Here is a 24,856-nt window from a genome sequence, read left to right on the forward strand (position 1 = left end):
AAAGAGTGTGAGTGTCTGTGAGAGTGTGCGTGTGTTTATGAGAGAGTGTGAGAGTCTGAAAGAGAGAGTGTGTGTGTGTGTGTGAAAGAGTGTGACTGTCTGTGAGAGAGTGCGCGTGTGTTTATGAGAGAGTGTGAGAGTCTGAAATAGAGTGTGTGTGTGTGTGTGTGAAAGAGTGTGAGTGTCTGTGAGAGAGTGTGCGTGTGTTTATGAGAGAGTGTGAGTGCCTGTAAGAGAGAGTGCGTGTGTGTTTATGAGAGAGTGAGAGTCTGAAAGAGAGAGTGTGTGTGTGTGAAAGAGTGGGAGTGTCTGTGAGAGAGTGCGCATGTGTTTATGAGAGAGTGTGAGTGCCTGTGAGAGAGTGTGAGTGTGTGTTTATGAGAGAATGTGAGAGTCTGAAAGAGAGAGTGTGTGTGTGTGTGAAAGAGTGTGAGTGTCTGTGAGAGAGTGTGCGTGTGTTTATGAGAGAGTGTGAGAGTCTGAAAGAGAGAGTGTGTGTGTGTGTGTGAAAGAGTGTGAGTGTCTGTGAGAGAGTGCGCGTGTGTTTATGAGAGAGTGTGAGTGCCTGTGAGAGAGTGTGAGTGCGTGTTTATGAGAGAGTGTGAGAGTCTGAAAGAGAGAGTGTGTGTGTGTGTGAAAGAGTGTGAGTGTCTGTGAGAGTGTGCACGTGTGTTTATGAGAGAGTGTGAGAGTCTGAAAGAGAGTGTGTGTGTGTGTGTGAAAGAGTGTGAGTGTCTGTGAGAGTGTGCACGTGTGTTTATGAGAGAGTGTGAGAGTCTGAAAGAGAGTGTGTGTGTGCGTGAGAGAGTGTGAGAGTCTGTAAGGGTGTGCGATTGTATGTGAGAGAGTGTGAGTGTGTGAGAGAGAGTGAGTGTGTGAGAGAGTGTGAGTGTCTGTGAGAGAGTGTGTGTGTGTGTGTGTGGGCGTGAGAGAGTGTGAGTGTCTGTAAGGGTGTGCGATTGTATGTGAGAGAGTGTGAGTATGTGAGAGAGAGTGCGTGTGTTTATGAGAGAGTGTGAGTGCCTGTAAGAGAGAGTGCGTGTGTGTTTATGAGAGTGTGTGAGAGTCTGATAGAGAGAGTGTGCGTGTGTGTGAGAGTGGGAGTGTCTGTGAGAGAGTGTGAGTGTGTGTTTATGAGAGAGTGTGTGTGTCAGAAAGAGAGAGTGTGTGTGTGTGTGCGTGAGAGAGTGTGAGTGTCTGTAAGGGTGTGCGATTGTATGTGAGAGAGTTTGAGTGTGTGAGAGAGAGTGAGTGTGTGAGAGAGTGTGAGTGTGTGAGAGAGCAGGAGTGTCTGTGAGAGAGTGCGTGTTTGTGTGTGAGAGAGTGTGAGTGTGTGAGAGAGTGAGTGTGTGAGAGAGAGTGTGAGTGTCTGTGAGAGAGTGCGTGTGTGTGTGAAAGAGAGTGTGAGTGTCTGTAAGAGAATGTGCGATTGTGTGTGAGAGAGTGTGAGTGTGCGAGAGAGTGAGTGTGTGAGAGAGAGCATGAGTGTCTGTGAGCGAGTGTGTGTTTGTGTGCGAGAGTGTGTGAGTGTGTGAGAGAGTGAGTGTGTGAGAGTGTGCGATTTTGCGTGAGAGAGTGTGAGTGTCTGTGAGAGAGTGTGTGTGTGAGAGAGTGTGAGTGTCTGTGAGAGAGTGCGAGTGTGTGTGAGAGTGTGTCTGTGAGAGAGTGCGCGTGTGTTTGTGAGAGTGTCTGTAAGAAAATGTGCGAGAGTGTGAGTGTGCGAGAGAGTGAGTGTGTGAGAAAGTTTGTGTGTGAGAGAGAGTGCGTTTGTGTGCGAGAGAGTGTGAGTGTCTGTGGGAGAGTGTGCATGTGTGAGTGTGAGTGTGTGAGAGTGTGAGTGCGTGAGAGAGTGATTGTGTGTTAGAGAGAGTGTGTGAGTGTGAGAGAGTGTGCGTGTGTGTGAGTGTGAGTGTCTGTGAGAGAGAGTGTGAGTGTCTGTGAGAAAGTGTGAGTGTCTGTGAGAGAGTTTGTGTGTGTGTGAGAGAGTGTGAGTGTCTGTGAGAGAGTGCGCGAGTGGGTGTGAGAGAGTATGTGTGTGAGAGTGCGCGAGTGGGTGTGAGAGAGTGTGTGTGAGAGAATGTGCGTGTGAGAGCGTGTGCGTGTGTGTGTGAGAGAGTGTGTGTGAGAGAATATGCGTGTGAGAGTGTGCATGTGTGTGTGAGAGAGTGCGTGTGTGTGAGTGTTCGCGTGTGTGCGTGAGAGAGAGCGTGTGTGCGTGAGAGTGTGAGTGTCTGTGAGAGAGAATGTGAGTGTGTGTTTGAGAGAGTGTGCGTGTGTGTGAGAGAGTGTGTGTGTGTGAGAGAGTGTGACTGTCTGTAAGAGAGCGTGTGTGTGTGTTTGAGAGAGTGTGTGTGTGTGAGAGAGTGTGTGTGTGAGACAGTGTGAGTGTCTGCGAGAGGGTGCACATGTGTGTGTGAGAGAGTGTGCGTGTGTGTGTGAGAGTGTGCGTGTCTGTGAGAGAGTGTGAGTGTGTGTGAGAGAGTGCGCGAGTGGGTGTGAGAGAGTGTGTGTGTGAGAGTGTGAGTGTCTGTGAGAGAGTGTGCGTGTGTGTGTGAGAGAGTGTGTGTGAGAGAATGTGCCTGTGAGAGAGTGTGCATGTGTGCGTGAGAGAGTGTGCGTGTGTGTGTGAGAGAGTGAGTGTGTGTGAGTATTCGCGTGAGTGCGTGTGTTATGAGAGAGTGTGCGTGTGTGTGTGAGAGAGTGTGTGTGTGTGTGAATGTTCGCGTGTGTGCGTGAGAGAGAGCATGTGTGCGTGAGAGTGGGAGTGTCTGTGAGAGAGTGTGTGTGTGTTTATGAGAGAGTGTGAGAGTCTGAAAGAGAGAGTGTGTGTGTGTGTGAAAGAGTGTGAGTGTCTGTGAGAGTGTGCGCGTGTGTGTTTATGAGAGAGTGTGAGAGTCTGAAAGAGAGAGTGTGTGTGTGTGTGAAAGAGTGTGAGTGTCTGTGAGAGTGTGCGTGTGTTTATGAGAGAGTGTGAGAGTCTGAAAGAGAGTGTGTGTGTGTGTGTGTGAAAGAGTGTGAGTGTCTGTGAGAGTGTGCGCGTGTGTGTTTATGAGAGAGTGTGAGAGTCTGAAAGAGAGAGTGTGTGTGTGAAAGAGTGTGAGTGTCTGTGAGAGTGTGCGTGTGTTTATGAGAGAGTGTGAGAGTCTGAAAGAGAGAGTGTGTGTGTGTGTGAAAGAGTGTGAGTGTCTGTGAGAGAGTGCGCGTGTGTTTATGAGAGAGTGTGAGAGTCTGAAAGAGAGTGTGTGTGTGTGTGTGTGAAAGAGTGTGAGTGTCTGTGAGAGAGTGTGCGTGTGTTTATGAGAGAGTGTGAGTGCCTATAAGAGAGAGTGCGTGTGTGTTTATGAGAGAGTGTGAGAGTCTGAAAGAGAGAGTGTGTGTGTGTGTGTGAAAGAGTGTGAGTGTCTGTGAGAGAGTGTGCGTGTGTTTATGAGAGAGTGTGAGTGCCTGTAAGAGAGAGTGCGTGTGTGTTTATGAGAGAGTGAGAGTCTGAAAGAGAGAGTGTGTGTGTGTGTTAAAGAGTGGGAGTGTCTGTGAAAGAGTGCGCATGTGTTTATGAGAGAGTGTGAGTGCCTGTGAGAGAGTGTGAGTGTGTGTTTATGAGAGAGTGTGAGAGTCTGAAAGAGAGAGTGTGTGTGTGTGTGTGAAAGAGTGTGAGTGTCTGTGAGAGAGTGTGCGTGTGTTTATGAGAGAGTGTGAGAGTCTGAAAGAGAGAGTGTGTGTGTGTGTGTGAAAGAGTGTGAGTGTCTGTGAGAGAGTGCGCGTGTGTTTATGAGAGAGTGTGAGTGCCTGTGAGAGAGTGTGAGTGTGTGTTTATGAGAGAGTGTGAGAGTCTGAAAGAGAGAGTGTGTGTGTGTGAAAGAGTGTGAGTGTCTGTGAGAGAGTGTGCGTGTGTTTATGAGAGAGTGCGTGTGTGTGAGTATTCGCGTGAGTGCGTGTGTTATGAGAGAGTGTGCGTGTGTGTGTGAGAGAGTGTGTGTGTGTGTGAGTGTTCGCGTGTGTGCGTGAGAGAGTGCGTGTGTGCGTGAGAGTGGGAGTGTCTGTGAGAGAGTGTGTGTGTGTTTATGAGAGAGTGTGAGAGTCTGAAAGAGAGAGTGTGTGTGTGTGTGTGTGAAAGAGTGTGAGTGTCTGTGAGAGTGTGCGCGTGTGTGTTTATGAGAGAGTGTGAGAGTCTGAAAGAGAGAGTGTGTGTGTGTGTGAAAGAGTGTGAGTGTCTGTGAGAGTGTGCGTGTGTTTATGAGAGAGTGTGAGAGTCTGAAAGAGAGAGAGTGTGTGTGTGTGTGTGTGAAAGAGTGTGAGTGTCTGTGAGAGAGTGCGCGTGTGTGTTTATGAGAGAGTGTGAGAGTCTGAAAGAGAGAGTGTGTGTGTGTGTGAAAGAGTGTGAGTGTCTGTGAGAGTGTGTGTGTGTTTATGAGAGAGTGTGAGAGTCTGAAAGAGAGAGTGTGTGTGTGTATGTGAAAGAGTGTGAGTGTCTGTGAGAGAGTGCGCGTGTGTTTATGAGAGAGTGTGAGAGTCTGAAAGAGAGTGTGTGTGTGTGTGTGAAAGAGTGTGAGTGTCTGTGAGAGAGTGTGCGTGTGTGTGTGCGTGAGAGAGTGTGAGTGTCTGTGAGAGAGTGTGCGTGTGTTTATGAGAGAGTGTGAGAGTCTGAAAGAGAGAGTGCGCGTGTGTTTATGAGAGAGTGTGAGTGCCTGTGAGAGAGTGTGAGTGTGTGTTTATGAGAGAGTGTGAGAGTCTGAAAGAGAGAGTGTGTGTGTGTGAAAGAGTGTGAGTGTCTGTGAGAGAGTGTGCGTGTGTTTATGAGAGAGTGTGAGTGTCTGTGAGAGAGTGCACGTGTGTTTATGAGAGAGTGTGAGAGTCTGAAAGAGAGTGTGTGTGTGTGTGTGCGTGAGAGAGTGTGAGAGTCTGTAAGGGTGTGCGATTGTATGTGAGAGAGTGTGAGTGTGTGAGAGAGAGTGAGTGTGTGAGAGAGTGTGAGTGTCTGTGAGAGAGTGTGTGTGTGTGTGTGTGCGTGAGAGAGTGTGAGTGTCTGTAAGGGTGTGCGATTGTATGTGAGAGAGTGTGAGAGTCTGAAAGAGAGAGTGTGTGTGTGTGTGTGTGAAAGAGTGTGAGTGTCTGTGAGAGAGTGCGCGTGTGTTTATGAGAGAGTGTGAGTGCCTGTGAGAGAGTGTGAGTGTGTGTTTATGAGAGAGTGTGAGAGTCTGAAAGAGAGAGTGTGTGTGTGTGAAAGAGTGTGAGTGTCTGTGAGAGAGTGTGCGTGTGTTTATGAGAGAGTGTGAGTGTCTGTGAGAGAGTGTGCGTGTGTGTGTGCGTGAGAGAGTGTGAGTATCTGTAAGGGTGTGCGATTGTATGTGAGAGAGTGTGAGTGTGTGAGAGAGAGTGAGTGTGTGAGAGAGTGTGAGTGTGTGAGAGAGCAGAAGTGTCTGTGAGAGAGTGCGTGTTTGTGTGTGAGAGAGTGTGAGAGTGTGAGAGAGTGAGTGTGTGAGAGAGAGTGTGTGTCTGTGAGAGAGTGCGTGTGTGTGTGTGAAAGAGAGTGTGAGTGTCTGTAAGAGAATGTGCGATTGTGTGTGAGAGAGTGTGAGTGTGCGAGAGAGTGAGTGTGTGAGAGAGAGCATGAGTGTCTGTGAGAGAGTGTGTGTTTGTGTGCGAGAGTGTGTGAGTGTGTGAGAGAGTGAGTGTGTGAGAGTGTGCGATTTTGCGTGAGAGAGTGTGAGTGTCTGTGAGAGAGTGTGTGTGTGAGAGAGTGTGAGTGTCTGTGAGAGAGTGCGAGTGTGTGTGAGAGTGTGTCTGTGAGAGAGTGCGCGTGTGTTTGTGAGAGTGTCTGTAAGAAAATGTGCGAGAGTGTGAGTGTGCGAGAGAGTGAGTGTGTGAGAAAGTGTGTGTGTGAGAGAGAGTGCGTTTGTGTGCGAGAGAGTGTGAGTGTCTGTGGGAGAGTGTGCATGTGTGAGTGTGTGTGTGTGAGAGTGTGAGTGCGTGAGAGAATGATTGTGTGTTAGAGAGAGTGTGTGAGTGTGAGAGAGTGTGCGTGTGTGTGAGTGTGAGTGTCTGTGAGAGAGAGTGTGAGTGTCTGTGAGAGAGTTTGTGTGTGTGTGAGAGAGTGTGAGTGTCTGTGAGAGAGTGCGCGAGTGGGTGTGAGAGAGTATGTGTGAGAGAGTGCGCGAGTGGGTGTGAGAGAGTGTGTGTGAGAGAATGTGCGTGTGAGAGCGTGTGCGTGTGTGTGTGAGAGAGTGTGTGTGAGAGAATGTGCGTGTGAGAGAGTGTGCATGTGTGTGTGAGAGTGCGTGTGTGTGAGTGTTCGCGTGTGTGCGTGAGAGAGAGCGTGTGTGCGTGAGAGTGTGAGTGTCTGTGAGAGAGAGTGTGAGTGTGTGTTTGAGAGAGTGTGCGTGTGTGTGAGAGAGTGTGTGTGTGTGAGAGAGTGTGACTGTCTGTAAGAGAGCGTGTGTGTGTGTTTGAGAGAGTGTGTGTGTGTGAGAGAGTGTGTGTGTGAGACAGTGTGAGTGTCTGCGAGAGGGTGCACATGTGTGTGTGAGAGAGTGTGCGTGTGTGTGAGAGTGTGTGCGTGTCTGTGAGAGAGTGTGAGTGTCTGTGAGAGAGTGCGCGAGTGGGTGTGAGAGAGTGTGCGTGAGAGAGTGCGCGAGTGGGTGTGAGAGAGTGTGTGTGAGAGAGTGTGAGTGTCTGTGAGAGAGTGTGCGTGTGTGTGTGAGAGAGTGTGTGTGAGAGAATGTGCCTGTGAAAGAGTGTGCATGTGTGCGTGAGAGAGTGTGCGTGTGTGTGTGAGAGAGTGCGTGTGTGTGAGTATTCGCGTGAGTGCGTGTGTTATGAGAGAGTGTGCGTGTGTGTGTGAGAGAGTGTGTGTGTGTGTGAGTGTTCGCGTGTGTGCGTGAGAGAGTGCGTGTGTGCGTGAGAGTGGGAGTGTCTGTGAGAGAGTGTGTGTGTGTTTATGAGAGAGTGTGAGAGTCTGAAAGAGAGAGTGTGTGTGTGTGTGTGAAAGAGTGTGAGTGTCTGTGAGAGTGTGCGCGTGTGTGTTTATGAGAGAGTGTGAGAGTCTGAAAGAGAGAGTGTGTGTGTGTGTGAAAGAGTGTGAGTGTCTGTGAGAGTGTGCGTGTGTTTATGAGAGAGTGTGAGAGTCTGAAAGAGAGAGAGTGTGTGTGTGTGTGTGAAAGAGTGTGAGTGTCTGTGAGAGAGTGCGCGTGTGTGTTTATGAGAGAGTGTGAGAGTCTGAAAGAGAGAGTGTGTGTGTGTGTGAAAGAGTGTGAGTGTCTGTGAGAGTGTGTGTGTGTTTATGAGAGAGTGTGAGAGTCTGAAAGAGAGAGTGTGTGTGTGTATGTGAAAGAGTGTGAGTGTCTGTGAGAGAGTGCGCGTGTGTTTATGAGAGAGTGTGAGAGTCTGAAAGAGAGTGTGTGTGTGTGTGTGAAAGAGTGTGAGTGTCTGTGAGAGAGTGTGCGTGTGTTTATGAGAGAGTGTGAGTGTCTGTGAGAGAGTGTGCGTGTGTTTATGAGAGAGTGTGAGAGTCTGAAAGAGAGAGTGTGTGTGTGTGTGTGTGTGAAAGAGTGTGAGTGTCTGTGAGAGAGTGCGCGTGTGTTTATGAGAGAGTGTGAGTGCCTGTGAGAGAGTGTGAGTGTGTGTTTATGAGAGAGTGTGAGAGTCTGAAAGAGAGAGTGTGTGTGTGTGAAAGAGTGTGAGTGTCTGTGAGAGAGTGTGCGTGTGTTTATGAGAGAGTGTGAGTGTCTGTGAGAGAGTGTGCGTGTGTGTGTGCGTGAGAGAGTGTGAGTGTCTGTAAGGGTGTGCGATTGTATGTGAGAGAGTGTGAGTGTGTGAGAGAGAGTGAGTGTGTGAGAGAGTGTGAGTGTGTGAGAGAGCAGGAGTGTCTGTGAGAGAGTGCGTGTTTGTGTGTGAGAGAGTGTGAGTGTGTGAGAGAGTGAGTGTGTGAGAGAGAGTGTGAGTGTCTGTGAGAGAGTGCGTGTGTGTGTGAAAGAGAGTGTGAGTGTCTGTAAGAGAATGTGCGATTGTGTGTGAGAGAGTGTGAGTGTGCGAGAGAGTGAGTGTGTGAGAGAGAGCATGAGTGTCTGTGAGAGAGTGTGTGTTTGTGTGCGAGAGTGTGTGAGTGTGTGAGAGAGTGAGTGTGTAAGAGTGTGCGATTTTGCGTGAGAGAGTGTGAGTGTCTGTGAGAGAGTGTGTGTGTGAGAGAGTGTGAGTGTCTGTGAGAGAGTGCGCGAGTGGGTGTGAGAGAGTATGTGTGAGAGAGTGCGCGAGTGGGTGTGAGAGAGTGTGTGTGAGAGAATGTGCGTGTGAGAGCGTGTGCGTGTGTGTGTGAGATAGTGTGTGTGAGAGAATGTGCGTGTGAGAGAGTGTGCATGTGTGTGTGAGAGTGCGTGTGTGTGAGTGTTCGCGTGTGTGCGTGAGAGAGAGCGTGTGTGCGTGAGAGTGTGAGTGTCTGTGAGAGAGAGTGTGAGTGTGTGTTTGAGAGAGTGTGCGTGTGTGTGAGAGAGTGTGTGTGTGTGAGAGAGTGTGACTGTCTGTAAGAGAGCGTGTGTGTGTGTTTGAGAGAGTGTGTGTGTGTGAGAGAGTGTGTGTGTGAGACAGTGTGAGTGTCTGCGAGAGGGTGCACATGTGTGTGTGAGAGAGTGTGCGTGTGTGTGAGAGTGTGTGCGTGTCTGTGAGAGAGTGTGAGTGTCTGTGAGAGAGTGCGCGAGTGGGTGTGAGAGAGTGTGCGTGAGAGAGTGCGCGAGTGGGTGTGAGAGAGTGTGTGTGAGAGAGTGTGAGTGTCTGTGAGAGAGTGTGCGTGTGTGTGTGAGAGAGTGTGTGTGAGAGAATGTGCCTGTGAAAGAGTGTGCATGTGTGCATGAGAGAGTGTGCGTGTGTGTGTGAGAGAGTGCGTGTGTGTGAGTATTCGCGTGAGTGCGTGTGTTATGAGAGAGTGTGCGTGTGTGTGTGAGAGAGTGTGTGTGTGTGTGAGTGTTCGCGTGTGTGCGTGAGAGAGTGCGTGTGTGCGTGAGAGTGGGAGTGTCTGTGAGAGAGTGTGTGTGTGTTTATGAGAGAGTGTGAGAGTCTGAAAGAGAGAGTGTGTGTGTGTGTGTGAAAGAGTGTGAGTGTCTGTGAGAGTGTGCGCGTGTGTGTTTATGAGAGAGTGTGAGAGTCTGAAAGAGAGAGTGTGTGTGTGTGTGAAAGAGTGTGAGTGTCTGTGAGAGTGTGCGTGTGTTTATGAGAGAGTGTGAGAGTCTGAAAGAGAGAGAGTGTGTGTGTGTGTGTGTGAAAGAGTGTGAGTGTCTGTGAGAGAGTGCGCGTGTGTGTTTATGAGAGAGTGTGAGAGTCTGAAAGAGAGAGTGTGTGTGTGTGTGAAAGAGTGTGAGTGTCTGTGAGAGTGTGTGTGTGTTTATGAGAGAGTGTGAGAGTCTGAAAGAGAGAGTGTGTGTGTGTATGTGAAAGAGTGTGAGTGTCTGTGAGAGAGTGCGCGTGTGTTTATGAGAGAGTGTGAGAGTCTGAAAGAGAGTGTGTGTGTGTGTGTGAAAGAGTGTGAGTGTCTGTGAGAGAGTGTGCGTGTGTTTATGAGAGAGTGTGAGTGTCTGTGAGAGAGTGTGCGTGTGTTTATGAGAGAGTGTGAGAGTCTGAAAGAGAGAGTGTGTGTGTGTGTGTGTGAAAGAGTGTGAGTGTCTGTGAGAGAGTGCGCGTGTGTTTATGAGAGAGTGTGAGTGCCTGTGAGAGAGTGTGAGTGTGTGTTTATGAGAGAGTGTGAGAGTCTGAAAGAGAGAGTGTGTGTGTGTGAAAGAGTGTGAGTGTCTGTGAGAGAGTGTGCGTGTGTTTATGAGAGAGTGTGAGTGTCTGTGAGAGAGTGTGCGTGTGTGTGTGCGTGAGAGAGTGTGAGTGTCTGTAAGGGTGTGCGATTGTATGTGAGAGAGTGTGAGTGTGTGAGAGAGAGTGAGTGTGTGAGAGAGTGTGAGTGTGTGAGAGAGCAGGAGTGTCTGTGAGAGAGTGCGTGTTTGTGTGTGAGAGAGTGTGAGTGTGTGAGAGAGTGAGTGTGTGAGAGAGAGTGTGAGTGTCTGTGAGAGAGTGCGTGTGTGTGTGAAAGAGAGTGTGAGTGTCTGTAAGAGAATGTGCGATTGTGTGTGAGAGAGTGTGAGTGTGCGAGAGAGTGAGTGTGTGAGAGAGAGCATGAGTGTCTGTGAGAGAGTGTGTGTTTGTGTGCGAGAGTGTGTGAGTGTGTGAGAGAGTGAGTGTGTAAGAGTGTGCGATTTTGCGTGAGAGAGTGTGAGTGTCTGTGAGAGAGTGTGTGTGTGAGAGAGTGTGAGTGTCTGTGAGAGAGTGCGAGTGTGTGTGAGAGTGTGTCTGTGAGAGAGTGCGCGTGTGTTTGTGAGAGTGTCTGTAAGAAAATGTGCGAGAGTGTGAGTGTGCGAGAGAGTGAGTGTGTGAGAAAGTGTGTGTGTGAGAGAGAGTGCGTTTGTGTGCGAGAGAGTGTGAGTGTCTGTGGGAGAGTGTGCATGTGTGAGTGTGAGTGTGTGAGAGTGTGAGTGCGTGAGAGAGTGATTGTGTGTTAGAGAGAGTGTGTGAGTGTGAGAGAGTGTGCGTGTGTGTGAGTGTGAGTGTCTGTGAGAGAGAGTGTGAGTGCCTGTGAGAAAGTGTGAGTGTCTGTGAGAGAGTTTGTGTGTGTGTGAGAGAGTGTGAGTGTCTGTGAGAGAGTGCGCGAGTGGGTGTGAGAGAGTATGTGTGAGAGAGTGCGCGAGTGGGTGTGAGAGAGTGTGTGTGAGAGAATGTGCGTGTGAGAGCGTGTGCGTGTGTGTGTGAGAGAGTGTGTGTGAGAGAATGTGAGTGCCTATGAGAGAGTGTCTGCGAGTGTGCATGTGTGTGTGTGTGAGAGACTGTGCATCTGTGTGAGAGAGTGTGAGTGTCTGTGAGAGAGTGTACGTTTGTGTGTGAGTGAGGGTGAGTGCCTGTGAGAGATGGTGCATTTGTGTGTGAGTGAGTGTGAGTGCCTGTGAGAGAGCGTGAGTGTCTGTCAGGGAGCGTGAGTGTCTGTGAGACAGTGTGAGTGTTTGTGAAAGAGCGTGAATGTGTGTAAGAGACTGTGCGTGTGTGTGAGAGAGTGTGAGTGTCTGTGAGAGAGTGTACGTTTATGAGTGAGAGTGTGAGTGCCTGTGAGAGAGCGTGAGTGTCTGTGAGAAAGTGTGTGTGTGAGTGAGAGTGTGCGAGTGTGTGTGAGAGAGTGTGTGTGTGTGAGAAAATGTGTGTGTGTGAGAGTGTGCGTGTGAGTGAGAGAGTGTGAGTGTCTGTGAGAGAGTTTGTGTGTGTGTGAGAGAGTGTGAGTGTCTGTGAGAGAGTGCGCGAGTGGGTGTGAGAGAGTATGTGTGAGAGAGTGCGCGAGTGGGTGTGAGAGAGTGTGTGTGAGAGAATGTGCGTGTGAGAGAGTGTGCGTGTGTGTGTGAGAGAGTGTGTGTGAGAGAATGTGCGTGTGAGAGAGTGTGCATGTGTGTGTGAGAGAGTGCGTGTGTGTGTGTTCGCGTGTGTGCGTGAGAGAGAGCGTGTGTGCGTGAGAGAGTGTGCGTGTGTGTGTGAAAGAGTGTGTGTGTGTGAGAGAGTGTGAGTGTGTGTGAGAGAGTGCGTCTGTGCGTGAGAGTGGGAGTGTCTGTGAGAGAGTGTGCGTGTGTTTTTATGAGAGAGTGTGAGAGTCTGAAAGAGAGAGTGTGAGTGTCTGTGAGAGAGTGTATGTGTGAGAGGGTGCGAGTGTCTGAGAGAGAGTGTGCGTGTGTGTGTGTAAGAGAGAGAGTGAGTGTCTATAAGAGAGTGTGTGATTGTGTGTGAGAAGGGGTGAGTGTGTGAGAGAGAGAGAGTGTGCGAGAGTAAGCGTGTGTGTGAGAGAGTGTGAGGGAGTGTGAGTGTCTGTGAGAGAGTGAGCGTCTGTGAGAGAGTGCGCGTGTGTGTGTGAGAGTGTGAGTGTCTGTGAGAGAGTGTGCCTGTGTGTGTGAGAGAGCGTGAGTGTCTGTGGGAGAGTGTGTGCGTGTGTGAGAGAATGTGTGTGAGGGAGAGAGTGTATGTGTGTGTGTGAGAGAGTGTGAGGGTCTGTGAGAGAGTGTGCGAGTGGGTGTGAGAGAGTGTGTGTGTGAGAGAATGTGTGTGTGAGAGAGTGTGCGTGTGTGTGTGAGAGAGTGTGAGTGCCTGTGAGAGAGAATGAGAGTGTGTGTGTGAGAGTATGTGTGTCTGTGAGTATGCGTGTGTGTGAGAGAGTGCGCGTGTGTGAGTGAGAGAGTGTGAGTGTCTGTGAGAGAGTGTACGTTTGTGTGTGAGTGAGGGTGAGTGCCTGTGAGAGATGGTGCGTTTGTGTGTGAGTGAGTGTGAGTGCCTGTGAGAGAGCGTGAGTGTCTGTCAGGGAGCGTGAGTGTCTGTGAGACAGTGTGAGTGTTTGTGAGAGAGCGTGAATATGTGTCAGAGACTGTGCGTGTGTGTGAGAGAGTGTGAGTGTCTGTGAGAGAGTGTACGTTTGTGAGTGAGAGAGTGTGAGTGCCTGTGAGAGAGCGTCAGTGTCTGTGAGAAAGTGTGTGTCTGTGAGAGAGTGTGCGAGTGTGTGTGAGAGAGTGTGTGTGTGTGAGAAAATGTGTGTGTGAGTGAGTGTGCGTGTGTGTGTGAGAAGTGTGAGTGTCTGTGAGAGAGTGTGTGTGTGAGAGAGCATGCGTGTGTGTGAGAGAGTGTGCGAGTGAGTGAGAGAGTTTGCGTGTGTGTGAGAGAGCGTGAGTGTCTGTGAGAGAGTTTGTGTGTGTGTGAGAGAGTGTGAGTGTCTGTAAGAGAGTGCGCGAGTGGGTGTGAGAGAGTATGTGTGAGAGAGTGCGCGAGTGGGTGTGAGAGAGTGTGTGTGAGAGAATGTGCGTGTGAGAGAGTGTGTGTGAGAGAATGTGCATGTGTGTGTTCGCGTGTGTGCGTGAGAGAGTGTGCGTGTGTGTGTGAAAGAGTGTGTGTGTGTGAGTGGGAGTGTCTGTGAGAGAGTGTACGTTTGTGTGTGAGTGAGGGTGAGTGCCTGTGAGAGAGCGTGAGTGTCTGTCAGGGAGCGTGAGTGTCTGTGAGACAGTGTGAGTGTTTGTGAGAGAGCGTGAATGTGTGTAAGAGACTGTGCGTGTGTGTGAGAGAGTGTGAGTGTCTGTGAGAGAGTGTACGTTTGTGAGTGAGAGAGTGTGAGTGCCTGTGAGAGAGCGTGAGTGTCTGTGAGAAAGTGTGTGTCTGTGAGAGAGTGTGCGAGTGTGTGTGAGAGAGTGTGTGTGTGTGAGAAAATGTGTGTGTGAGTGAGTGTGCGTGTGTGTGTGTGAGAGAGCATGCGTGTGTGTGAGAGAGTGTGAGTGTCAGTGAGAGAGTTTGCGTGTATGTGAGAGAGCGTGAGTGTCTGTGAGAGAGATTGTGTGTGTGTGAGAGAGTGTGAGTGTCTGTAAGAGAGTGCGCGAGTGGGTGTGAGAGGGTATGTGTGAGAGAGTGCGCGAGTGGGTGTGAGAGAGTGCGTGTGAGAGAATGTGCGTGTGAGAGAGTGTGCGTGTGTGTGTGAGAGAGTGTGTGTGAGAGAATGTGCGTGTGTGTGTTCGCGTGTGTGCGTGAGAGAGTGTGCGTGTGTGTGTGAGTGAGGGTGAGTGCCTGTGAGAGAGTGTGCGTGTGTGTTTATGAGAGAGTGTGAGAGTCTGAAAGAGAGAGAGTGTGAGTGTCTGTGAGAGAGTGTGCGTGTGTGTGTGAGAGGGTGTGAGTGTCTGAGAGAGAGTGTGCGTGTGTGTGTGTAAGAGAGAGAGTAAGCGTCTATAAGAGAGTGTGTGATTGTGTGTGAGAAAGGGTGAGTGTGTGAGAGAGAGAGTGTGCGAGAGTAAGCGTGTGTGTGAGAGAGTGTGAGGGAGTGTGAGTGTCTGTGAGAGAGTGAGTGTCTTTGAGAGAGTGCACGTGTGTGTGTGAGAGTGTGAGTGTCTGTGAGAGAGTGTGCCTGTGTGTGTGAGAGAGCGTGAGTGTCTGTGGGAGAGTGTGAGCGTGTGTGAGAGAATGTGTGTGAGAGAGAGTGTGCGTGTGTGTGTGTGTGAGAGAGTGTGAGGGTCTGTGAGAGAGTGTGCGAGTGGGTGTGAGAGAGTGTGTGTGTGAGAGAATGCGTGTGTGAGAGTGTGCGTGTATGTGTGTGAGAGAGTGTGACAGTCTGTGAGAGAGTGTGCGTGTGTGTGTGAGAGAGTGTGAGTGCCTGTGAGAGAGAATGAGTGTGTGTGTGTGAGAGTATGTGTGTCTGTGAGTATGCATGTGTGTGAGAGAGTGCGCGTGTGTGAGTGAGAGAGTGTGAGTGTCTGCGAGAGAGTGTACGTTTATGTGTGAGAGAGTGTGAGTGCCTGTGAGAGAGTGTACGTTTGTGTGTGAGTGAGGGTGAGTGCCTGTGAGAGATGTTGCGTTTGTGTGTGAGTGAGTGTGAGTGCCTGTGAGAGAGCGTGAGTGTCTGTCAGGGAGCGTGAGTGTCTGTGAGACAGTGTGAGTGTTTGTGAGAGAGCGTGAATGTGTGTAAGAGACTGTGCGTGTGTGTGAGAGAGTGTGAGTGTCTGTGAGAGAGTGTACGTTTGTGAGTGAGAGAGTGAGTGCCTGTGAGAGAGCGTGAGTGTCTGTGAGAAAGTATGTGTCTGTGAGAGAGTGTGCGAGTGTGTGTGTGAGAGTGTGTGTGTGTGAGAAAATGTGTGTGTGAGTGAGTGTGCGTGTGTGTGTGAGAAGTGTGAGTGTCCGTGAGAGAGTGTGCGTGTGTGTGTGTGTGTGTGTGTGAGAGAGCATGAGTGTGTGTGAGAGAGTGTGCGTGTGAGTAAGAGAGTGCGCGTGTGTGTGAGAGAGCGTGAGTGTCTGTGAGAGAATGTGAGTGTCTGTGAGAGAGTGTGCGTGTGTGTGAGAGAGCGTGAGTGTCTGTGAGAGAGTGTGCATATGTGTGGGAGAGAGCGTGAGTGTTTGTGAGAGAGTGTGCGTGTGTGTGAGAGAGCGTGTGTGTCTGTGAGAGAGAGTGCGTGTGTGTGAGCGTGCGTGAGTGGCTGTGAGAGAATGGCGTGTCTGTGAGAGAGTGTACGTGTGTGTGTGAGAGAGTGTGCGGGTGTGTGTGAGAGAGTGTGCGTATGTGTGTGAGAGAGTGTGCATGTGTCTGTGTGTGTGAGAGAGTGTGTGTGTGTGAGAGAGTGTGCGTATGTGTGTGAGAGAGTGTGTGTGTGTGAGAGAGTGTGCGTATGTGTGTGAGAGAGTGTGCATGTGTGTGTGTGAGAGAGAGTGTGTGTGTGAGAGAGTGTGCATATGTGTGTGAGAGAGTGTGCATGTGTGTGTGTGTGTGTGAGTGAGTGTGAGTGTCTGTGTGTGAGAGAGTGTGAGTGTCTGTAAGAGTGTGTGTGTGTGTTTGAGAGAGTGTGCGTGTGTGTGAGAGAGTGTGTGTGTGAGACAGTGTGAGTGTCTGCGAGAGGGTGCACATGTGTGTGTGAGAGAGTGTGCGTGTGTGTGAGAGAGTATGAGTGTCTGTGAGAGAGTGTGCGTGTGTGTGAGAGAGTGTGTGTCTGTGAGAGAGTGTGCGTGTGTGTGAGAGAGTGTGAGTGTCTGTGAGAGAGTGCACGAGTGGGTGTGAGAGAGTGTGTTTGAGAGAATGTGCGTGTGAGAGAGTGTGCGTGTGTGTGAGAGAGAATGTGTGTGAGAGAATGTGCGTGTGAGAGAGTGTGCATGTGTGTGTGAGAGAGTGCGTGTGTGTGAGTGTTCGCGTGAGTGCGTGAGAGAGTGCGTGTGTGCGTGAGAGAGTGTGTGTGTGTTTATGAGAGAGTGTGTGTGTGTGAGTGTTCGCGTGTGTGCGTGAGAGAGTGTGCATGTGTGTGTGAGAGAGTGTGTGTGTGTGAGTGTTCGCGTGTGTGCGTGAGAGAGTGCGTGTGTGTGTGAGAGTGGGAGTGTCTGTGAGAGAGTGTGCGTGTGTGTTTATGAGAGAGTGTGTGTGTCTGAAAGAGAGAGTGTGTGTGTGTGCGTGAGAGAGTGTGAGTGTCTGTAAGGGTGTGCGATTGTATGTGAGAGAGTCTGAGTGTGTGAGAGAGAGTGCGTGTGTGTGTGAGAGTGTGAGTGTCTGTGAGAGAGTGTGCGTGTGTTTATGAGAGAGTGTGAGTGCCTGTAAGAGAGAGTGCGTGTGTGTTTATGAGAGAGTGTGAGAGTCTGATAGAGAGAGTGTGCGTGTGTGTGAGAGTGGGAGTGTCTGTGAGAGAGTGTGAGTGCGTGTTTATGAGAGAGTGTGTGTGTCTGAAAGAGAGAGTGTGTGTGTGTGTGTGTGCGTGAGAGAGTGTGAGTGTCTGTAAGGGTGTGCGATTGTATGTGAGAGAGTGTGCATGTGTGTGTGAGAGAGTGCGTGTGTGTGAGTGTTCGCGTGAGTGCGTGAGAGAGTGCGTGTGTGCGTGAGAGAGTGTGTGTGTGTTTATGAGAGAGTGTGTGTGTGTGAGTGTTCGCGTGTGTGCGTGAGAGAGTGTGCGTGTGTGTGTGAGAGAGTGTGTGTGTGTGAGTGTTCGCGTGTGTGCGTGAGAGAGTGCGTGTGTGTGTGAGAGTGGGAGTGTCTGTGAGAGAGTGTGCGTGTGTGTTTATGAGAGAGTGTGAGAGTCTGAAAGAGAGAGTGTGTGTGTGTGTGTGAAAGAGTGTGAGTGTCTGTGAGAGAGTGCGCGTGTGTTTATGAGAGAGTGTGAGTGCCTGTAAGAGAGAGTGTGTGTGTGAGAGTGGGAGTGTCTGTGAGAGAGTGTGTGTGTGTTTATGAGAGAGTGTGAGAGTCTGAAAGAGAGAGTGTGCGTGTGTGTGAGAGTGGGAGTGTCTGTGAGAGAGTGTGAGTGTGTGTTTATGAGAGAGTGTGTGTGTCTGAAAGAGAGAGTGTGTGTGTGTGCGTGAGAGAGTGTGAGTGTCTGTAAGGGTGTGCGATTGTATGTGAGAGAGTCTGAGTGTGTGAGAGAGAGTGTGCGTGTGTGAGAGAGAGTGCGTGTGTGTGTGAGAGTGTGAGTGTCTGTGAGAGAGTGTGCGTGTGTTTATGAGAGAGTGTGAGTGCCTGTAAGAGAGAGTGCGTGTGTGTTTATGAGAGAGTGTGAGAGTCTGATAGAGAGAGTGTGCGTGTGTGTGAGAGTGGGAGTGTCTGTGAGAGAGTGTGAGTGCGTGTTTATGAGAGAGTGTGTGTGTCTGAAAGAGAGAGTGTGTGTGTGTGTGCGTGAGAGAGTGTGAGTGTCTGTAAGGGTGTGCGATTGTATGTGAGAGAGTGTGAGTGTGTGAGAGAGAGTGAGTGTGTGAGAGAGAGTGAGTGTGTGAGAGAGCAGGAGTGTCTGTGAGAGAGTGTGTGTTTGTGTGTGAGAGAGTGTGAGTGTGTGAGAGAGTGAGTGTGTGAGAGAGAGTGTGAGTGTCTGTGAGAGAATGCGAGTGTGTGTGAGAGAGTGTGTCTTTGAGAGAGTGCGCGTGTGTGTGAGAGAGAGTGTGAGTGTCTGTAAGAGAGTGTGCAATTGTTTGTGAGAGAATGTGAGTGTGCAAGATAGTGAGTGTGTGAGAGAGAGCATGAGTGTCTGTGAGAGAGTGTGTGTTTGTGTGCGAGAGAGTGTGAGTGTGTGAGAGAGTGAGTGTGTGAGAGTGTGCGATTTTGCGTGAGAAAGTGTGAGTGTCTGTGAGAGAGTGTGTGTGTGAGAGAGAGTGTGAGTGTCTGTGAGAGAGTGCGAGTATGTGTGAGAGAGAGTGTGTCTTTGACAGAGTGCGCGTGTGTGTGTGTGAGTGTCTGTAAGAGAATGTGTGATTGTGTGTGAGAGAGTGTGAGTGTGCGAGAGAGTCAGTGTGTGAGAGAGTTTGTGAGTGAGAGAGAGTGCGTTTGTGTGCGAGAGAGTGTGAGTGTCTGTGGGAGAGTGTGCGTGTGTGCGTGTGTGAGTGTGAGAGTGTGAGTGCGTGAGAGAGTGATTGTGTGTGTGTGTGAGAGAGTGTGAGTGTCTGTGAGAGAGAGTGTGAGTGTCTGTGAGAAAGTGTGTGTCTGTGAGAGAGTTTGTGTGTGTGTGAGAGAGTGTGAGTGTTTGTGAGAGAGTGCGCGAGTGGGTGTGAGAGAGTGTGTGTGAGAGAGTGCGCGAGTGGGTGTGAGAGAGTGTGTGTGAGAGAATGTGCGTGTGAGAGAGTGTGCGTGTTTGTGTGAGAGAGTGCGTGTGTGTGTGTTCGCGTGTGTGCGTGAGAGAACGTGCTTGTGTGTGTGAGAGTGGGAATGTCTGTGAGAAAGTGTGAGTGTGTGTTTATGAGAGAATGTGAGAGTCTGAAAGAGAGAGTGTGTGTGTGTGTGAAAGAGTGTGAGTGTCTGTGAGAGAGTGTGCGTGTGTGTTTATGAGAGAGTGTGAGAGTCTGAAAGAGAGAGTGTGCATGTGTGTGAGAGTGGAAGTGTCTGTGAGAGAGTGTGAGTGTGTGTTTATGAGAGAGTGTGTGTGTCTGAAAGAGAGAGTGTGTGTGTGTGTGAGAGTGGGAGTGTCTGTGAGAGAGTGTGAGTGTGTGTTTATGAGAGAGTGTGTGTGTCTGAAAGAGAGAGTGTGTGTGTGTGCGTGAGAGAGTGTGAGTGTCTGTAAGGGTGTGCGATTGTATGTGAGAGAGGGGTGAGTGTGTGAGAGAGAGTGAGTGTGTGTGTGAGAGTGGAGTGTCTGTGAGAGAGTGTGAGGTCTGTAAGGGTGTGCGATTGTATGTGAGAGAGTGAGTGTGTGTGAGAGAGTGAGTGTCTGTGAGAGAGTGTGCGTGTGTGTGAGAGAGTGTGAGTGTCTGTGAGAGAGTGTGCGAGTGGGTGTGAGAGAGTGTGTGTGAGAGAATGTGCGTGTGAGAGAGTGTGCGTGTGTGTGAGAGAGTACGTGTGTGTGAGTGTTCGCGCGTGTGCGTGAGAGAGTGCATGTGTGCGTGAGAGAGTGTGTGTGTGTGTGTGTGTGTGTGAGTGTTCGTGTGTGTGCGTGAGAGAGTGCGTGTGTGTGTGAGTGGGAGTGTCTGTGAGAGAGTGTGCGTGTGTGTTTATGAGAGAGTGTGAGAATCTGAAAGAGAGAGTGTGTGTGCGTGAGAGAGTGTGAGTGTCTGTAAGGGTGTGCGATTGTATGTGAGAGAGTGTGAGTGTCTGTGAGAGAGTGTGTGTTTGTGTGCGAGAGAGTGTGAGTGTGTGAGAGAGTGAGTGTGTGAGAGTGTGCGATTTTGCGTGAGAGAGTGTGAGTGTCTGTGAGAGAGTGTGTGTGTGAGAGAGAGTGTGAGTGTCTGTGAGAGAATGCGAGTGTGTTTGAGAGAGTGTGTCTTTGAGAGAGTGCGCGTGTGTGTGAGAGAGGTGAGTGTCTGTAAGAGAATGTGTGTGTAAGAGAGAGTGCGTTTGTGTGCGAGAGAGTGAGAGTGTCTGTGGGAGAATGTGCGTGTGTGAGTGTGAGTGTGTGAGATTGTGAGTGTGTTAGAGAGTGATTGTGTGTGAGAGAGAGTGTGTGTGTGTGTGTGTAAGAGAGTGTGCGTGTGTGTGGGAGAGAGTGTGAGTGTCTGTGAGAGAGAGTGTGAGTGTCTGTGAGGAAGTGGGAGTGTCTGTGAGAGAGTTTGTGTGTCTGCGTGAGAGAGTGTGTGTGTGAGAGAGAGTGTGTGTGTCTGTGAGAGAGAGTGTGTGTGTCTGTTAGAGAGTGTTCGTGTGTGTGTGAGAGGGTGTGAGTGTCTGTGAGAGAGTGTGAGTGTCTGTGAGGGAGTGTGCGTGTGTGTGTGAGAGAGTGTGAGAGTCTGTGAGAGAGTGTGCATGTGTGTGAGAGAGTGTGTGTGTGCATGAGAGAGTGTGCGTGTGTGTGAGAGAGTATGAGTATCTGTGAGAAAGAGTGCGTGTGTGTGAGTGTGAGTGTCTGTGAGAGTGCGAGTGTCTGTGAGAGAGAGTGCGTGTGTGTGAGAGAGCATGTGCGTCTGTGAGAGTGTGCGTGTGTGTGAGAGAGTGTGCGTGTGAGAGAATGTGTGTGTGAGAGAGTGTGCATGTGTGTGTGAAAGAGTGTGAGTGTCTGTGAGAGAGAGTGCGTGTGTGTGTGAGAGAGTGTGAGAGTCTGTGAGAGAGTGTGCGAGTGTGTGTGAAAGATTGTGTGTGTGAGAGAATATGTGTGTGAGAGAGTGTGCGAGTGTGTGAGAGTGTGAGTGTGAGAGAATGTGTGTGTGAGAGAGTGTGCATGTGTGTGAGAGAGTGTGCATGTGTGTGAGAGAGTGTGCGAGTGTGTGTGAGAGATTGTGTGTGTGAGAGAATGTGTGTGTGAGAATGTGCATGTGTGTGAGAGAGTGTGTGTGTGTGTGTTCGCGTGTGTGCGTGAGAGAGTGCGTGTGTGCGTGAGAGTGTGTGCGTGTGTGTGTGAGAGAGTGTGTGTGTGTGTGTGTGAGTGTTCGCGTGTGTGCGTGAGAGAGTGCGTGTGTGTGTGAGAGTGGGAGTGTCTGTGAGAGAGTGTGCGTGTGTGTTTATGAGAGAGTGTGAGAGTCTGAAAGAGAGAGTGTGTGTGTGTGTGTGAAAGAGTGTGAGTGTCTGTGAGAGAGTGTGTGAGTGTGTGTGAGAGAGTGTGCGTGTGTGTATGAGAGACTGTGAGCGTCTGTGAGGGAGTGTGCGTGTGTGTGTGAGAGAGTGTGAGAGTCTGTGAGAGAGTGTGTGTGTGTGAGAGAGTGTACGTGTGTCTGTGAGAGAGTGTGCGTATGTGTGTGAGAGAGTGTGAGAGTCTGTGAGAGAGTGTGTGTGTGTGCGTGAGAGAGTGTGCGTGTGTGTGTGAGAGAGTATGAGTATCTGTGAGAAAGAGTGCGTGTGTGTGAGAGTGTGAGAGTCTGTGAGAGAGTGTGAGTGTCTGTGAGAGAGAGTGCGTGTGTGTGAGAGAGTGTGAGTGTCTGTGAGAGAGTGTGCGAGTGGGTGTGAGAGAGTGTGTGTGAGAGAATGTGCGTGTGAGAGAGTGTGCGTGTGTGTGTGTGTGTGAGAGAATGTGCATGTGAGTGTGCATGTGTGTGTGAGAGAGTGTGTGTGTGTGAGTGTTCGCGTGTGTGCGTGAGAGAGTGCGTGTGTGCGTGAGAGAGTGTGCGTGTGTGTGTGAGAGAGTGTGTGTGTGTGAGTGTTCGCGTGTGTGCGTGAGAGAGTGCGTGTGTGTGTGAGAGTGGGAGTGTCTGTGAGAGTGTGTGTGTGTGTTTATGAGAGAGTGTGAGTGTCTGTAAGAGAGAGAGTGCGTGTGTGTTTATGAGAGAGTGTGAGAGTCTGAAAGAGAGAGTGTGCGTGTGTGTGTGAAAGAGTGGGAGTGTCTGTGAGAGAGTGCGCGTGTGTTTATGAGAGAGTGTGAGAGTCTGAAAGAGAGAGTGTGCGTGTGTGTGTGAAAGAGTGGGAGTGTCTGTGAGAGAGTGCGCGTGTGTTTATGAGAGAGTGTGAGTGCCTGTAAGAGAGAGTGCGTGTGTGTGAGCGAGTGTGAGTGTGTATGAGAGAGTGTGTGTGTGTGAGAGTGTGTGAGAGAGTGTGTGTGTGAGAGAGAGTGTGCATGTGTGTGTGAGAGAGTATGAGGGTGAGAGATTGTGCGTGCGTGTGTGAGAGAGTGTGTGTGTGAGAGAGTGTGCGTGTGTGTGTGAAAGAGTGTGAATGTGTGAGAGAAAGTCTGCATGCATCTGTGAGTGAGTGTGCGTGTGTGTGTGAGTGAGTGTGAGTGTGTGTGAGAGAGAGTGTGTGTGTGTGAGAGAGAGTGTGCGTGTGTGTGTGAGAGTGTGTGTGTGTGTGAGATTGTGTGCATGCGTGTGTGTGAGAGAGTGTGAGTGTGTGAGAGAAAGTGTGTGTGCGTGTGTGAGAGAGTGTGTGTGTGAGAGAGAGTGTGCGTGTGTGAGAGAGAGTGTGTGTGTGTGAGAGAGTGTGAGTGTGTGAGTGAGTGTGCGTGTGTGTGAGACAGGGCGCGTGTGTGAGAGAGAGTGTGTGTGTGTGTGTGTGTGAGAGAGAGTTTGTGCGTGCGTGTGTCAGAGAATGTGAGTTTGTGAGTGAATGCGTGTGTGTGTGAGAGAGTGTGAGTGTGTATGAGAGAGTGTGTGTGTGTGAGAGAGTGTGTGTGTGTGAGTGAATGTGCGTGTGTGTGTGAGAGAGTGTGAGTGTGTATGAGAGTGTGTGTGTGTGTGTGAGTGAGTGTGAGTGTGAATGAGAGAGTGTGTGTGTGAGAGAGTGTGTGTGAGTGAGTGTGCGTGTGTGTCTGAGAGAGTGTGAGTGAGTGAGAGAGTGAGAGTGTGTGTGTGAGAGAGTGTGAGTGTGTGAGAGAGAGTGTGCATGCGTGTGTGAGAGAGTGAGTGTGTGAGAGAGAGTGTGAGTGTGTGAGAGAGATTGTGCATGTTTGTGTGAGAGAGTGTGAGTGTGTGAGAGAATGTGCGTGTGTGAGAGAGAGTGTGAGTGTCTGTGAGAGAGTGTGAGTGTGTATGAGAGAGTCTGCGTGTGTGTGTGAGAGAGTGTGTGTTTATGTGAGAGTGTGTGTGTGTGAGAGAGAGTGTGAGTGTGTGAGAGAGAGTGTGCGTGTGTTTGAGAGAGTGTGTATGTCTGTGAGAGAGTGCATTTGTGTGAGAGAGTGTGAGTGTGTGAGAGAGTGTGTGTGTGTGAGAGGGTGTGAGTGTGTGAGAGAGAGTGTGCATGTGTGTGTGAGAGAGTGTGAGTGTGTATGAGAGAGTGTGCATGTGTGTGTGAGAGAGTGTGTGTGTGTGAGAGAGAGTGTGAGTGTGTGAGAGAGATTGTGCGTGTTTGTGTGAGAGAGTGTGAGTGTGTGAGAGAGTGTGCGTGTGTGAGAGAGAGTGTGAGTGTCTGTGAGAGAGTGTGAGTGTGTATGAGAGAGTGTGAGTGTGTATGAGAGAGTGTGAGTGTGTGAGAGAGTGTGAGTGTGTGAGGGAGTGTGTGCGTGTGTGAGAGAGAAATTGTGTGTGTGAGAGAATGTGTGTGTGAGAGAGTGTGCATGTGTGTGAGAGAGTGTGCATGTGTGTGAGAGAGTGTGCGAGTGTGTGTGAGAGATTGTGTGTGTGAGAGAATGTGTGTGTGAGAATGTGCATGTGTGTGAGAGAGTGTGTGTGTGTGTGTTCGCGTGTGTGCGTGAGAGAGTGCGTGTGTGCGTGAGAGTGTGTGCGTGTGTGTGTGAGAGAGTGTGTGTGTGTGTGTGTGAGTGTTCGCGTGTGTGCGTGAGAGAGTGCGTGTGTGTGTGAGAGTGGGAGTGTCTGTGAGAGAGTGTGCGTGTGTGTTTATGAGAGAGTGTGAGAGTCTGAAAGAGAGAGTGTGTGTGTGTGTGTGAAAGAGTGTGAGTGTCTGTGAGAGAGTGTGTGAGTGTGTGTGAGAGAGTGTGCGTGTGTGTATGAGAGACTGTGAGCGTCTGTGAGGGAGTGTGCGTGTGTGTGTGAGAGAGTGTGAGAGTCTGTGAGAGAGTGTGTGTGTGTGAGAGAGTGTACGTGTGTCTGTGAGAGAGTGTGCGTATGTGTGTGAGAGAGTGTGAGAGTCTGTGAGAGAGTGTGTGTGTGTGCGTGAGAGAGTGTGCGTGTGTGTGTGAGAGAGTATGAGTATCTGTGAGAAAGAGTGCGTGTGTGTGAGAGTGTGAGAGTCTGTGAGAGAGTGTGAGTGTCTGTGAGAGAGAGTGCGTGTGTGTGAGAGAGTGTGAGTGTCTGTGAGAGAGTGTGCGAGTGGGTGTGAGAGAGTGTGTGTGAGAGAATGTGCGTGTGAGAGAGTGTGCGTGTGTGTGTGTGTGTGAGAGAATGTGCATGTGAGTGTGCATGTGTGTGTGAGAGAGTGTGTGTGTGTGAGTGTTCGCGTGTGTGCGTGAGAGAGTGCGTGTGTGCGTGAGAGAGTGTGCGTGTGTGTGTGAGAGAGTGTGTGTGTGTGAGTGTTCGCGTGTGTGCGTGAGAGAGTGCGTGTGTGTGTGAGAGTGGGAGTGTCTGTGAGAGTGTGTGTGTGTGTTTATGAGAGAGTGTGAGTGTCTGTAAGAGAGAGAGTGCGTGTGTGTTTATGAGAGAGTGTGAGAGTCTGAAAGAGAGAGTGTGCGTGTGTGTGTGAAAGAGTGGGAGTGTCTGTGAGAGAGTGCGCGTGTGTTTATGAGAGAGTGTGAGAGTCTGAAAGAGAGAGTGTGCGTGTGTGTGTGAAAGAGTGGGAGTGTCTGTGAGAGAGTGCGCGTGTGTTTATGAGAGAGTGTGAGTGCCTGTAAGAGAGAGTGCGTGTGTGTGAGCGAGTGTGAGTGTGTATGAGAGAGTGTGTGTGTGTGAGAGTGTGTGAGAGAGTGTGTGTGTGAGAGAGAGTGTGCATGTGTGTGTGAGAGAGTATGAGGGTGAGAGATTGTGCGTGCGTGTGTGAGAGAGTGTGTGTGTGAGAGAGTGTGCGTGTGTGTGTGAAAGAGTGTGAATGTGTGAGAGAAAGTCTGCATGCATCTGTGAGTGAGTGTGCGTGTGTGTGTGAGTGAGTGTGAGTGTGTGTGAGAGAGAGTGTGTGTGTGTGAGAGAGAGTGTGCGTGTGTGTGTGAGAGTGTGTGTGTGTGTGAGATTGTGTGCATGCGTGTGTGTGAGAGAGTGTGAGTGTGTGAGAGAAAGTGTGTGTGCGTGTGTGAGAGAGTGTGTGTGTGAGAGAGAGTGTGCGTGTGTGAGAGAGAGTGTGTGTGTGTGAGAGAGTGTGAGTGTGTGAGTGAGTGTGCGTGTGTGTGAGACAGGGCGCGTGTGTGAGAGAGAGTGTGTGTGTGTGTGTGTGTGAGAGAGAGTTTGTGCGTGCGTGTGTCAGAGAATGTGAGTTTGTGAGTGAATGCGTGTGTGTGTGAGAGAGTGTGAGTGTGTATGAGAGAGTGTGTGTGTGTGAGAGAGTGTGTGTGTGTGAGTGAATGTGCGTGTGTGTGTGAGAGAGTGTGAGTGTGTATGAGAGTGTGTGTGTGTGTGTGAGTGAGTGTGAGTGTGAATGAGAGAGTGTGTGTGT

This window comes from Chiloscyllium plagiosum, unplaced genomic scaffold (genome assembly GCF_037043375.1).
Source record: "Chiloscyllium plagiosum isolate Xiang-an unplaced genomic scaffold, Cpla_swu_hap1 HiC_scaffold_1, whole genome shotgun sequence".
Classification (NCBI taxonomy): domain Eukaryota; kingdom Metazoa; phylum Chordata; class Chondrichthyes; order Orectolobiformes; family Hemiscylliidae; genus Chiloscyllium; species Chiloscyllium plagiosum.